Raw genomic sequence first — 12,640 nt, 5'->3', positions numbered from 1 at the left:
CAGCAACTTGCAACAAACAATATTTCAGATTAAATATAAACAAGTAGTTCAACAGTTCATAACCAAACCCTAACATCATCAACTAGTATTTACCCGTCCGGTGGACGCGATTATCAACACGGAAATGTGACGATAATTTAGTAATCAATGAAGAAACTTACAAAACAAATGCATTCTAAGATATTAGTACATTTTCCCAAAGAGCCGAAAAAACAATGAAACTACTTTAAACAATTTGAATAAGGCCCTTATGAAAGTAAAATGAGGTTTGCCCCCATACCTTCTTAAAATCTCAAAATATATTAAAAAAATACCCGCTAAGATCCAAAACAACCAATAACCCAGTGAGTATCAGTCCATCATGCTTCGGGTTATACAAAAAGTCGATTTTTTGACTTATTTCCATACCCCAAGATCGATAACAAAATAATAATTGAGTAACAATACAGCAAGGCTTGCACAAAATATAATAGACTGCATAATGATTCACAGAGCCAAAAGTCCCATAATTACAAACAAAAAAAATAAAAATAAAAACTTGCATAAGCTAAACTACATGAATGTCTACAAGCATGTAACATATGTCTCGAGCACATGCAAAAGGTTTTCAACTCCTTAGTGCTTTTATGTTAGAAATACGTTTTGTGACCATTCAATGCTTCTTGTAGTAAACTGTAGAATGAGAATTCTAAGTTTTTGTTAGATTTAGGGATCTAATTGAAGAGTTATTTTGTAAGAAAATAACTACATCTAAACAAAATAAAGTTGTAAGTAATTTACCTCACCAACTGAAACAACCATATAAGCAAAATTTTGATCGGTTTAGCTAAATTCAAAGTGCTTGCCACAACACTTTCATTATCGCCTGCAAATTTAAAATTTTTAACGTTAAACCATACATGATAAACACTTTTAAATCTTAAAAAAAATATAATTTACCAGAGATACATAGGCATCGGGAACCGACTTATGCATCTTTTCATTAATAATTATAAAACTCTTATGCACCTAAAGTAATATATGATTACATGATAATCCGGTTTCAAGTCACCTGTTGATTTTGTGATTTGACTTGATACGATGGAATCAATTGGATCATGAGAAAGTTCAACGTTGGTTGCGAAGATAAGACAAAAATAAACTGTTGGTCCAAAATACCTGCACCACATCCAGAAGCCTAAACTTTATCAAAATCAAATAAATCAACAATTTGGGTCAGATTTGTTTGTTACCAGATAAAAGTCAAAATGGTCATAATCTTGCACACGAATCAAAATTATATCAAGGGACAATCTGGGAATACAAAAAAATGTTACGAACTCGTACGCATCCTGAACCCGGATGTCGTGTTAGACACGTGGACCAAATTCGGCACACATATTTATAGGTTGACTTGAAAGTTCTTTTGTTTATTATTAATAATACTATAATTTTACATTTTTACAACAAAATGTATAATTTTATATTAAATAATTACATTTTAATTATAAAATCTTTTTTGATTTCTTATGAGCTTTAAATTCTACTATAACACACCCAAACAATTTAGTTGATTACATAAAACACATTTTAGAAAGAAAAAAAATGGGTTAAACCGCTTAACCCACAAACCCGCAAAATTAAACGAAAGACAATTTCTTTAGTTAAATGGGTTTGCGGATTGATCCGAAAACTGACCCGAACTTGTATATAGCAAACCCGAACCTGCAATATAACTGCCTTTAGATCATGTTCCCAATATGGCTTGTTTTAACTTTCAACCCATTGCCTTACCCACCCGACCCACACTTAATTTAAAACTTTGGATTTTACTTTAATACATTCAATTTAAAAGCAAAAGATACATTTTAGAAGATCAGCTTGTTCCCTACCATACAGGGCTTTAATTTTTTATTCAAAAGCCCACTTGAAACATATAAAGCATGAAAACAACCATGTTGGAAAGTAATTGACAAGAAAAAAGTCCACATATTCAAAAAACTTGCATAACTAAATGATGAACTTACAACAGGATCAGGAGCATCATCTTGTTTGGACATGAGCCACGGTACATAAGTTCCAAGACCAACAGCCATTTGAGCGGCCCAATTTGTATAAGCTCGACTCGTTGCTCCAAACAAATACTCTATCGGTCCATATTCGTTTTCAATCTGTCACATTAACTTTTATTAAAATCCAATTGTGTAACATCCTACTTTTGGTTATAATAATAAAATAAATTTCGTCTATTTTATAGTGGGTCGTTACCGGGTTAGATAAATAGATTACGAGTTGAGCTAGTGTTGGGTAAATGGATATGGGTTATGGACCTGAGTTAGGAAAGAAAGAAGGAAAGACCATGGGCTTAATCCCATGATCCATAAATATATAAACCCTTAATCACCATTTAATTTCATTTAACACATATTTCATACACCACCCAAAACACACACTTAAGCTTCTCTCTAGTTCTCTCTTTTCTCTCAACCCGAAATCACCAAGGAAACGAGCACCGACCCGAGGTAATAATAGTATGATGTTTATGAACTTAAAACCGTTAGATTTAGTCACGAAACGACGAGCCGACACCGTTAAACCGTTAAGTTATGAGATCCGGGTAGAATCGGGTATAAACCGAACCTAAGATGAGCTTAGGGTTCATCCTAGCTCAGATCTGGATCGAACGGGACGAAAAACGGTGGAAAATGAGCCGGATCTCGTTTTTCCGGCGAAAACACGTTTTTTCGGCGACGTCGCCGGAAAAGTAGGTACGAGGTTAACTAGGGTGTCAGGGAATGTTCTGACATTCCCTGACCTAACCCTAGTTTGCTATGGGAACTTAGTGAATCGGAGGGTGATTCTTTAGCTAATTCGCATAAGGAAGTCTAATGAACTAGCTTTGATTCGTGTACTAATTCGTTAAGGAAAGACTGAAGACCTAGCTTCAGTTCGTGAAGTCCAATTCGTCTAATGACCAGTTCGCTATAAGGTTTAATTCGTTATGAGGACTGGTTCGTCATAAGGGTTCAATTCGCCAAGGAGTTCAACTCGTTAGACAGACCAGACGAATATGGACCAATTCGCTAAAAAGGCAAATTCGTTATGAAATAACGAATTCGCCAATTCGTTATGGAAGACAGAAGTAACGAAAGAACCCCAATTCGATAAAGAGCATATTAACGAACTAGACTTTGAAAGAATGGCAGATTGATCCCTGGACTTATAAAAGAATGAATTACTTACAAATAGGCCCTTGAACTTTGAGTTAGCGAATTTAATAATGATACGAATTCTAATGGAAAATGTGTTACGACAGTTAATGGAAATAAAATTTTTCCAAGCTGACCTGGCAGCTCGACCCCAGCAAGGGGGTCTGCCCCTTGGACCCTGCTAGGGGCTGCCGCCCCTAGACCCCGCTGCTAGGGGCGCTGCCCCCGGACCCCCGTTCGTTGAGGGTAATAATTAGATTAGAAACGCGAGATGAGTAGTGATGGTTAATTGATGCATGTAATTATTTTGCAGTTAGCCGTGCCCAACTGAAGAAAGGAATAACTATTAACGGTGAACGTAACCGACTTCAGGTGAGTTTCTAGCCCCATTCCTTGTTATGTTTTCGGGGCTGTGTGCATACTTGATGTGATTAGTTAATACACTTATCCTAAGTGATAAGTGTATGCCATATATGTATTATGTGAAATGTATGAATGGTTTCTTTCCGGTACATGAACGATCTTCGGAATTGCATGTACTGCAAGGAAATGGTTGATGTTAGATGTATGTTGTAATATGAAGAATGAATGATGTATGTACGTGCCAAAGTTACGATTATGTATATAGAAAGTATGTTAAGGAGGGATGGAAGAAAGGGTACCGGACCCTAATAATATCCGATGATGGAGGGTATCGGACCCTAATAATATCCGAGGATGGAGGGTGACCGGACCCTAATAATATCCGAGGATGAAGGGTGACCGGACCCTAATAATATCCGAGGATGTAGGGTACCGGACCCTAATAATATCCGAGGATGAAGGGTACCGGACCCTAACAATATCCGAGGTATGTAGGGCGAATGCTCTTTATAACGTAAGGATAGTTATGTATGTATATGAAAGATTGATGGACAGGTTAAGTATGTAATGCGTACCTTCGGGCACATATATGTGTATGTAAAGTAAGTTATGTGATTAACTAGAACTCACTCAGCGTAGCTGACTTTTAGTATGCACGCAGGCAAATAGGTTGAGACAGCTCGCGTGATTGAAGACACATGGCATGGAATCGAAGATAGTGGCATCTCGAAGAAATGTTGTGACGTTTTAAAGACTATGTTTTACTTAATTGACTATGAATGTTTTATAAGACAAGATTTGAAGGTTATGTAACATATTATGGTTGAAGTTTTAATGTTCCGCGAATGTTTTAATTAACTCTGATATTAAGAACTGCGTTTATGAGTAAATCCAACACCAAAGTAGGGCTACCGGTAACGGGGCCTTACAAATTGTGCAAATTTGTGGTAATATGTTTCAGAAATGAGTAGTCGTGACTACTTGAGATAAAATAATTGGACCACCTTGATTGTCATATAATCTTTCTGCCTTGTGAATTTTTCCATTGCAGCCTATACATATACAATCATTATTGTTTGCTAAATTTAATATACCTAGAAAATAACGTTTTAAAAAAATTAACCCTTTTTTTAGTTTTATGAGAAAGTGAGGCAGACCATGAAAGGGCTATTATCTGTTCTGAAACTAATTTTTGGAACATATTTCAACCAAACAGAAAACCCACTAATATTAAGAACTGTGTTTATGAGTAAATCCAACACCAAAGTAGGGCTACCGGTAACGGGGCCTTACAAATTGTGCAAATTTGTGGTAATATGTTTCAGAAATGAGTACTTGTGACTACTTGAGATAAAATAATTGGACCACCTTGATTGTCATATAATCTTTCAGCCTTATGAATTTTTCCATTGCAGCCTATACATATATAATCATTATTGTTTGCTAAATTTAATATACCCAGAAAATAACGTTTTAAAAAAATTAAGCCTATTTTTTAGTTTTATGAGAAAGTGAGGCGGACCATGAAAGGGCCATTATCTGTTCTGAAACTAATTTCTGGAACATATTTCAACCAAACAGAAAACCCACTGAAAGTGAAACTGACAAGAGAAGTATTTTTTATATATAAACTTGTCAAACTACATGAACATTAATATATTATTACTATTTATAGAATATAAAAAATATTTACCCAATGTTCCATTCAGCACAAGCATAAGAACCCAACTATGATATGAACTTAGAGTCCAACTTACTTGATTAGCTTAATGAACTTCACTAAATCATACCTATCTTCAAAATAATACTGCCAAAAGAAACAAAATAAAATAAAATAAACAATATTTTTTACATAGCCGGGGTTCGATTGAGTCTGTATGAACTGCCTATATTTGTGCCAGAGCGGTTGGCCGGATTAAAATATATTTTTCTTTCAAAATCTCATCCTTTGTATTTCAAACTACATATTTTGTTAACATTATAAATACACACCAGCTAAATAAAACACACGACTCGGTTATTGTCTTTATAAAATTAGAAAAATCATAATTAGTTTTATCCTTTTTTACTTCTGAAATAAAGTATCATAAAAAGGGTAACTAAATTAAAAACCGAGCCCACAGACAAGACGACCGATTCGATAAAAGGTCCTCTTACAAAAACATTTCACTTGACTGGTATGTGGTTCATGCCCGTTCCAGAAAACACAAACTATAAGAAAACAGAGTTTTAGCGGCGAAAAACTAAAAATCGCCAATATTATTAATATTACAAGTTTTTGCGTTTTGATAAGCCCTTGTTTTCTTTGGCCATTAATGAAGATTGCCTTATGAAACAGAAGCAGCACAGAAACAAACAAATGAACATAACAAAACCACCAATATTGTTACAATTAACTAACCAAATTTTAGTGAGTTGTCTTTTTACAAAGCAAGGTTTCCAACTTTATCAATTCTTTATTGTTTCTTTTACTGCAAACTTTATCTAAAAGATTCATGTGACCTTAACCTAAACCTTAACTTAGGCCCGCAAAGACAACGGACACTAAGAAGAAAATGCATAAACAAATTACCTTAATATGAGGTACAGTGATCCCTTACACTAAAGCCAGCTACAATGATCAATATCAAGTCAACGCGGTTTAAAAATGTTACCATTTCTGAGTTTCTGCTCCATTGAAAGAATTGCCAAGTAGCCACCTGCAACAACTCATTTCTTATAATACACAATATAGGTAAATGTCTAAATTAGTTTCATGTTAAAGGTCTTCAGTACAATCTGCTGAGTATATCACAAATGTGTGATAAGGGTTACAAAGTCAGTTTTGATGATTCACATTGTTTCATTTTAAAACCTGAGTTTGTAATTCCACCAGAAATGATTATGATAATGGCACCAAGAAATGGTAATTTGTATGAATTGAATATGAAAGAAGCTATTTCAAGAGGAGGTGCATGTTTTGTTTCCAAAGCCACTGAAAATGAGTCAAAATTGTGGCATAGGAAACTATGTCATGTGAACTTGAAGAACATGAATAGACTTGTCAATGGTGAGCATGTCATAGGCTTACCTACAAGAGAATTCAAATTGGAAGATCATTGTGTTTCATGTCAAAAAGAAAAACAACACAAATCTACTCATAAGTCAAAACTCATCAATTCAATTGATCAGGTACTTGAATTACTTCACATGGATCTCTTTGGTCCTGTGAGTGTACCATGTATTGGGAAGAAAAGATATTGTCTGGTGATCATTGATGACTATTCAAGATACACTTGGGTTTATTTCCTAAGTACCAAGGATGAGACTGCAGAGTTGATTAAAGGTTGTGTAACAATGATTGAGAACAAGTTGAATAAGACAGTCAAGATGATGAGAAGTGACAATGGCACTGAGTTCAAGAATGGAGTTATGCAAGAATTCTGTGAAGCAAAAGGAATACAACAACAAATTTCAGCTCCTAGAACTCCTGAGCAAAATGGTGTAGCAGAAAGAAAAAATAAAACACTTATTGAAGCTGCAAGAACCATGTTAGCAGATGCTAATCTGCCTGTCACTTTTTGGGCTGAAGCCATAAATACAGCCTGCTATGTTCAGTTGAGGGTACTTGTGAACAAAAGACATAACAAAACTCCTTATGAAATATTTCACAACAGAAAGCCTTACATCAAGTTTTTCAAGCCCTTTAGATGCAAATGTTTTCTTTTGAATACAAGAGACTATTTGAACAAGTTTCAAACAAAATCCCTGGATTGCTTTTTTGTTGGATATTCTACACACTCAAAAGCCTACAGAGTTTATGTGAAAGATCACTTGAGTGTTATAGAATCATCTGACATCATCTTTAATGAGAACAATTCAATACAGTTGATGGTGCAGCATGGTTGTTTGACCATGAGAAGTTAATAAGGTCTTTCAAGATTTATCCTGAAGACTTTGATGACTCATTCTACAAGACCAGTGTAATTGAAGAAAAGAAGAAGAAAACATTGGACTTAGAAGAATTATGGAAGAAGGTTGCTAGAAAAGAGAAGGAGTATTCTTTTGTGAAGAATTCCTCATGTGATATTGGTGAACCTGATCAAGAAAACAATCACAATGTTGAACATGATCATACAGAGAACAATCAAGATGCACAAAATGATTAAGTTCAGAATGATAGTGACACAAGCAACCAAGCAAGTGGAGAAGAAGCTGCATCTACAGCAAGATTTCAAGATCTATTTCAAAGATTGAACTTAGAAAACAATGGTGCATCTACTGGACAACATAATGATGAAGCACCAGAATTTCATGATGCAGAAGCTGATTTGATCATTGAAGAACCAGAGGTCAAAGAAACAAATCTTAACTCAAATTTGTCTACAGATATGATTGTACAAACTCCTTATGTGGAAAAGAATTATCCTTCTGAAAACATCATTGGTGATTTGCATGAAAGAGTTACAAGAAGTCATTCCGAAATTGCAAACATCTGTCTTTACTCTTGTTTTCTGTCCCAAGTAGAACCAAAGAACATAGCACAAGCATTAAAAGACATAGTTGGGTGGAAGCAATTCAAGAGGAATTGGCACAATTTAGAGACTTGCATGTGTGGGATCTTGTTGATAAGCCATTTGACAGATATGCAATTGGAACAGAATGAGTTTTTAGAAACAAAAGGGATGAAAGGGGTTTGGTGATTAAGAATAAAGCTAGACTTGTAGCACTGGGATGTCTTCAAGAAGAAGGAATAGACTTTGAGGAAGTCTTTGCACCTGTTGCAAGACTTGAAGCTATCAGGATCTTTCTAGCATATGCTGCCTCAAAGAACATTAGAGTGTTCCAGATTGATGTTAAGTCTGCATTTCTAAATGGAAAGATTGATGAAGAGGTGTATGTTGCTCAACCTCCAAGTTTTGAGGATCCAATGTATCCAAATAGGGTGTATAAGTTAAACAAAGCCCTGTATGGATTGCATCAGGCTCCTAGAGCATGGTATGATGAGCTGTCAAATCATCTTCTTGAAAATGGTTTCAAAAGAGGAGCCATTGACAATACACTCTTCTACAAAAGAAAGGGATCAGACTTGCTTCTGTTACAAGTGTATGTGGATGACATCATCTTTGGTTCTACAAATGAACAAATGTGTACGGAGTTTGAAGGGGTAATGAAGTCCAAATACAGCATGAGTTCTATGGGAGAAATGAACTTCTTTCTAGGATTGCAAGTTCAACAGAAGGCTGAGGGCATTTTCATTCATCAAAACAAATATGTGCAGGACATCTTGAACAAGTTCAACTGTCAAGAGTACAAGACTGCTTCAACTCCAATGGACACTAAAGAAAAGATAATTGCAGATGAAAATGGGGAGCCTATAGATGAACATGAATATAGAGCCAAAATGTATCTGACTGCAATAAGACCAGATATCATGTTTGTTGTATGTGTGTGTGCAAGATTCCAATCAAGTCCAAAAGTCTCCCACATGAATGCTGTTAAAAGAATATTCAGATATTTTAAGGGAAGACCACACCTAGGGATTTGGTTTCCAAAGAATCAATCTTTTGATCTGATTACATATACAGACAGTGATTATGATGGCTGTAACATGAGCAGAAAGTCAACCTCAGGAGGATGTCAATTTTTGGGTGGAAGGCTAGTGTCATGGCAATGCAAAAAGCAGACTACAGTCTCAATCTCTACTGCATAAGCTGAATATGTTGCTGCATCTGCCTGCTGTGCACAAGTTCTATGGATTCAAAATCAGATGCTGGACTATGGTTTGAATTTCTTGAACACTCCTATTCTTATTGACAATATAGCTGCATATTTTACTGTTAAGAATCCAGTTCAACATTCCAAAACTAAGAACATTGAAATCAGACATCATTTCAACAGAGACTGTAGTGAAAAAGGTTTGATTGAAATGCAAAGAGTTGATACAAGTGACAATTTGGCTGACCTTTTCACCAAACCACTTGAAAGAACCAGGTTCAACTTTCTTCTGAAAGCCCTGGGAATGATCAACTCTGATGAAATCTGATTAAGGATGTGTGCCTGGTTGTGTGTCTCTCTGTGATAACTGATTATTTTGTTAGAGATTACACTTATTGAATGTTTAGTGAATATGCTTGATTATGTTACTTAAGTATGATATTTGAATATGCTACTGAATATGTTAACTGTTATGTGCTTTAACTGTGTATGAATGCAAAATTTGACATGTTTGATCTGATTGATAAGTTTGCAGGATTATCAGTTGATGTGCATTTGTGATGTCAGGATAAGAGTTCTTGTTATGAATTACTTGTTGATGTAAACTTATCTGATATCATTGCTTAATTGCTTGAATATGTGCTTTATCTGATCTTCTGATGTTATTAAGATAAGTTAGAATTTGATTGTTAGTACTGTCTACTTGTCTTGATGATTTCATGTTTGATTAAGATTTGAATATGTTACAACTGTTTGTGTCAAAATGTGTTTTATGTCAAAATTAAGTGATGAAATGAAGTTTTTTCAATGAATTTTACATAAATATTCTATTTTGATCAAAACATGAGCATGTTGTTAATGGTGCTGAGATATGATAAGATTATTCAGTTCAAGCTTTAAAAGAAGCTTAAAAGAAGGATTTTTTTAAGAAAAGTCTCAAGTATGTGTTTTTGCTGAAAACTATGTCATTCGCCCAGTTGGAAGGACATGCACCCGTGTATGTTTGGTCATTAAATCTCTACAGATTCAAAGGATAGCCATTGACCTAAAAACTGAATGCATTTGGGGCAATAATAACTTGTTTCTTATTCCTTCACTTAAAACTATGTCAATAGCTCTAACTTTGAAAGGACATATATTCACATGTATGTTTGGTCCTATTGATCACTTTTGGTCAAAAAGGATAGCCATTAACCTGACAATGAAGATATATTGGGGTGATTGAATATTAAACTGTGTTTAATGGGAAATGATAGTACATTGACTACTTAGCTGATCATATGGAATTAATAGGCTAAAAAGACCTTAGTATAGTCATTAACATGTATGGTTGCTTTCCCATGATGATGTTATCTATGGTGATATAAACATAAAAAATATGCTAATCTTTATGTGGAGATACATAGTTGTCTTTGCATGTCTCAAGATAAATCTCTCCGAATGATATGGCAGAAAAGTGATTACCCAGTCATACACGAGCCTGTTGTTATTTGGTCCACCAAAAAATGAAACATCTTTAAATATGACAAAGAACATGCTTTACAAAAATTTGAGAAAATATCAAAAACAAAGGGAAGAATGAATAAATCATACCAAAAGTTGATAAGTGTTTTAAATATTTTATCAAACAAGAGGGTTACAACAAGAACTACAAAGATGTTGACAAGATCTGTCTCGTCTTGAATGAAAGGCATGTTACTAACTGTAAGTCCAACGTTCAACCTCTATATATGTTTGAATCTAAAAAAATACAAAAATACAATAAGTTCTGTCATACAAAAACAATTTTTGACCAAATACAGGAGGTTCGAGTCAAATTGGGGTGATCTGGGGAAAGCCAAATAAGCTATGAGAAGAGATATGAGGCATTATAGCACAGTGTTAACTAGTAATGCATTATGCTTAAATTGAACCTTAATCATATCACTAAAGAGATGAATTCATGCTAAGTTTATACCTGCTGTTAACCTATCTATGTTGTCATAATAATGCTGGGAGTAAAGTATTGAGAAAGCTACTTAGTCAATATGATCACATTCTTGAGATCTTTTCAGAAAATGGAAGAAACTGTTTTGAAGAAAAATATAACTGAAATTTGATATCTAAATGCACCATTTGCTCTTAAACTATGATCTGAAATGAAAAATACATTTTGATAAAGTGGTTAAGTCAAAAAGTGTTGCATTTTGCCTTTAATTGGCTGAATATGTAAGTTCGGGTAAGGTTTAATGTTTTATAACCTTTCCGGGCACAAAACAGTTGAATATGTTTGAATATGATATTTCGGGTAAGGTTTGATGATTTATGACCTTTCCGGGTAAGCTTAGTCATTTTTTGACTAACTTTATGATTTTCAGGCATGCTTTGAAGTGTTTACACTTTCCGGGTAGAGTACACTGTTGTACTCATTTCCCGAGCAAGCTTGAAATCTTGAGATGATTATGTGTTGTTATAGCTAGCTTTTAACAAGAAATTCTTATTTCGGGCAAGCTATGCATGTTATATGCTGATTGTGATTCCAAGCAAATTTTATGAACTTAGTCAAGTACATCAAGTAAGCTTTGTGATTTGTGTGAATATGTTGTTAGGAAAGGTTTATTAATCTTTCAGGGCATGCTTAGATATTACTATTTAAGTTTGTCATTTTTCGGGTATGGTTTGACATGTTGAAATCCCTTGAGTAAGGGCATACCTGATGATTGAATGTGTTTATCCTAGCAAGCTTAGTGCTAACATCGGATTTTCGGGCAAGCTCTTTGAAATTTTAGAATATAGCACACTTAAATGTTTATTGCGTTTTAATATCATTCTGAGCATGCTCTGTGATATGTGTGTATGATTTCTTTGAAATTACAAGTGTTTTTGGGCAAACGTTGTTTTCCGGGCACACTTTATATTTCAGGTACACTTTTGTTCCCTCAATATACTTGGTAATTTCAAAACTTAACTTTCCGAGTACACTGTCTGCCAGAAATCCTTTTCCGGGCACACTTTGTACTATATGAAGGTTATTCGGGTATACTTTGCATTAGAAAGGTGTTCGGGTATACTGTTTTCTTGAAGGGTTGCTCGGACACACTATGTTTTCAAGTATGCTTGAATGTATATGTTTTGAGTATGACTGTTTGATTATGATTCTTATTTCATTAGGGTTTATGCTAGATCATATCATTTAATTTGAATTGAATAAATGTATATGGGGATCCTAATTGATTCCTAGTAAGGATGTTTATTTGATGTTTATACTTGATTATTTGCCTTGTAATTAATTTTTCAAGAAATCTTGTATTTTGGGTAAGCTTTCTTCATTATGTCTTAACTCTAAATTAATTAGCTTGATCGAGCAAGGTTTCTAAATAGAAGGATTCGGGCAAACTTTGTATATTAAAATT

At 34.5% G+C, this 12,640-nt stretch overlaps 1 long non-coding RNA gene across 1 annotated transcript; it reads right to left on the bottom strand.

Moving 5' to 3' along the window:
* Positions 1–367: 367 nt before the first annotated feature.
* Positions 368–6,252, bottom strand: LOC143596807 (uncharacterized). The gene is made up of 4 exons (XR_013146782.1): positions 6,124–6,252; positions 940–1,158; positions 781–865; positions 368–672 (listed from the first exon to the last, which is right to left on the bottom strand). It is a non-coding gene; the product is annotated as an uncharacterized LOC143596807 (long non-coding RNA).
* Positions 6,253–12,640: the final 6,388 nt, after the last annotated feature.

This window comes from Bidens hawaiensis, unplaced genomic scaffold (genome assembly GCF_021521415.1).
Source record: "Bidens hawaiensis isolate Kalapana, Puna unplaced genomic scaffold, B.hawaiensis_p1.1 tig00001758_1, whole genome shotgun sequence".
Classification (NCBI taxonomy): domain Eukaryota; kingdom Viridiplantae; phylum Streptophyta; class Magnoliopsida; order Asterales; family Asteraceae; genus Bidens; species Bidens hawaiensis.
This window is presented reverse-complemented; position numbering and strand designations above follow the sequence as displayed.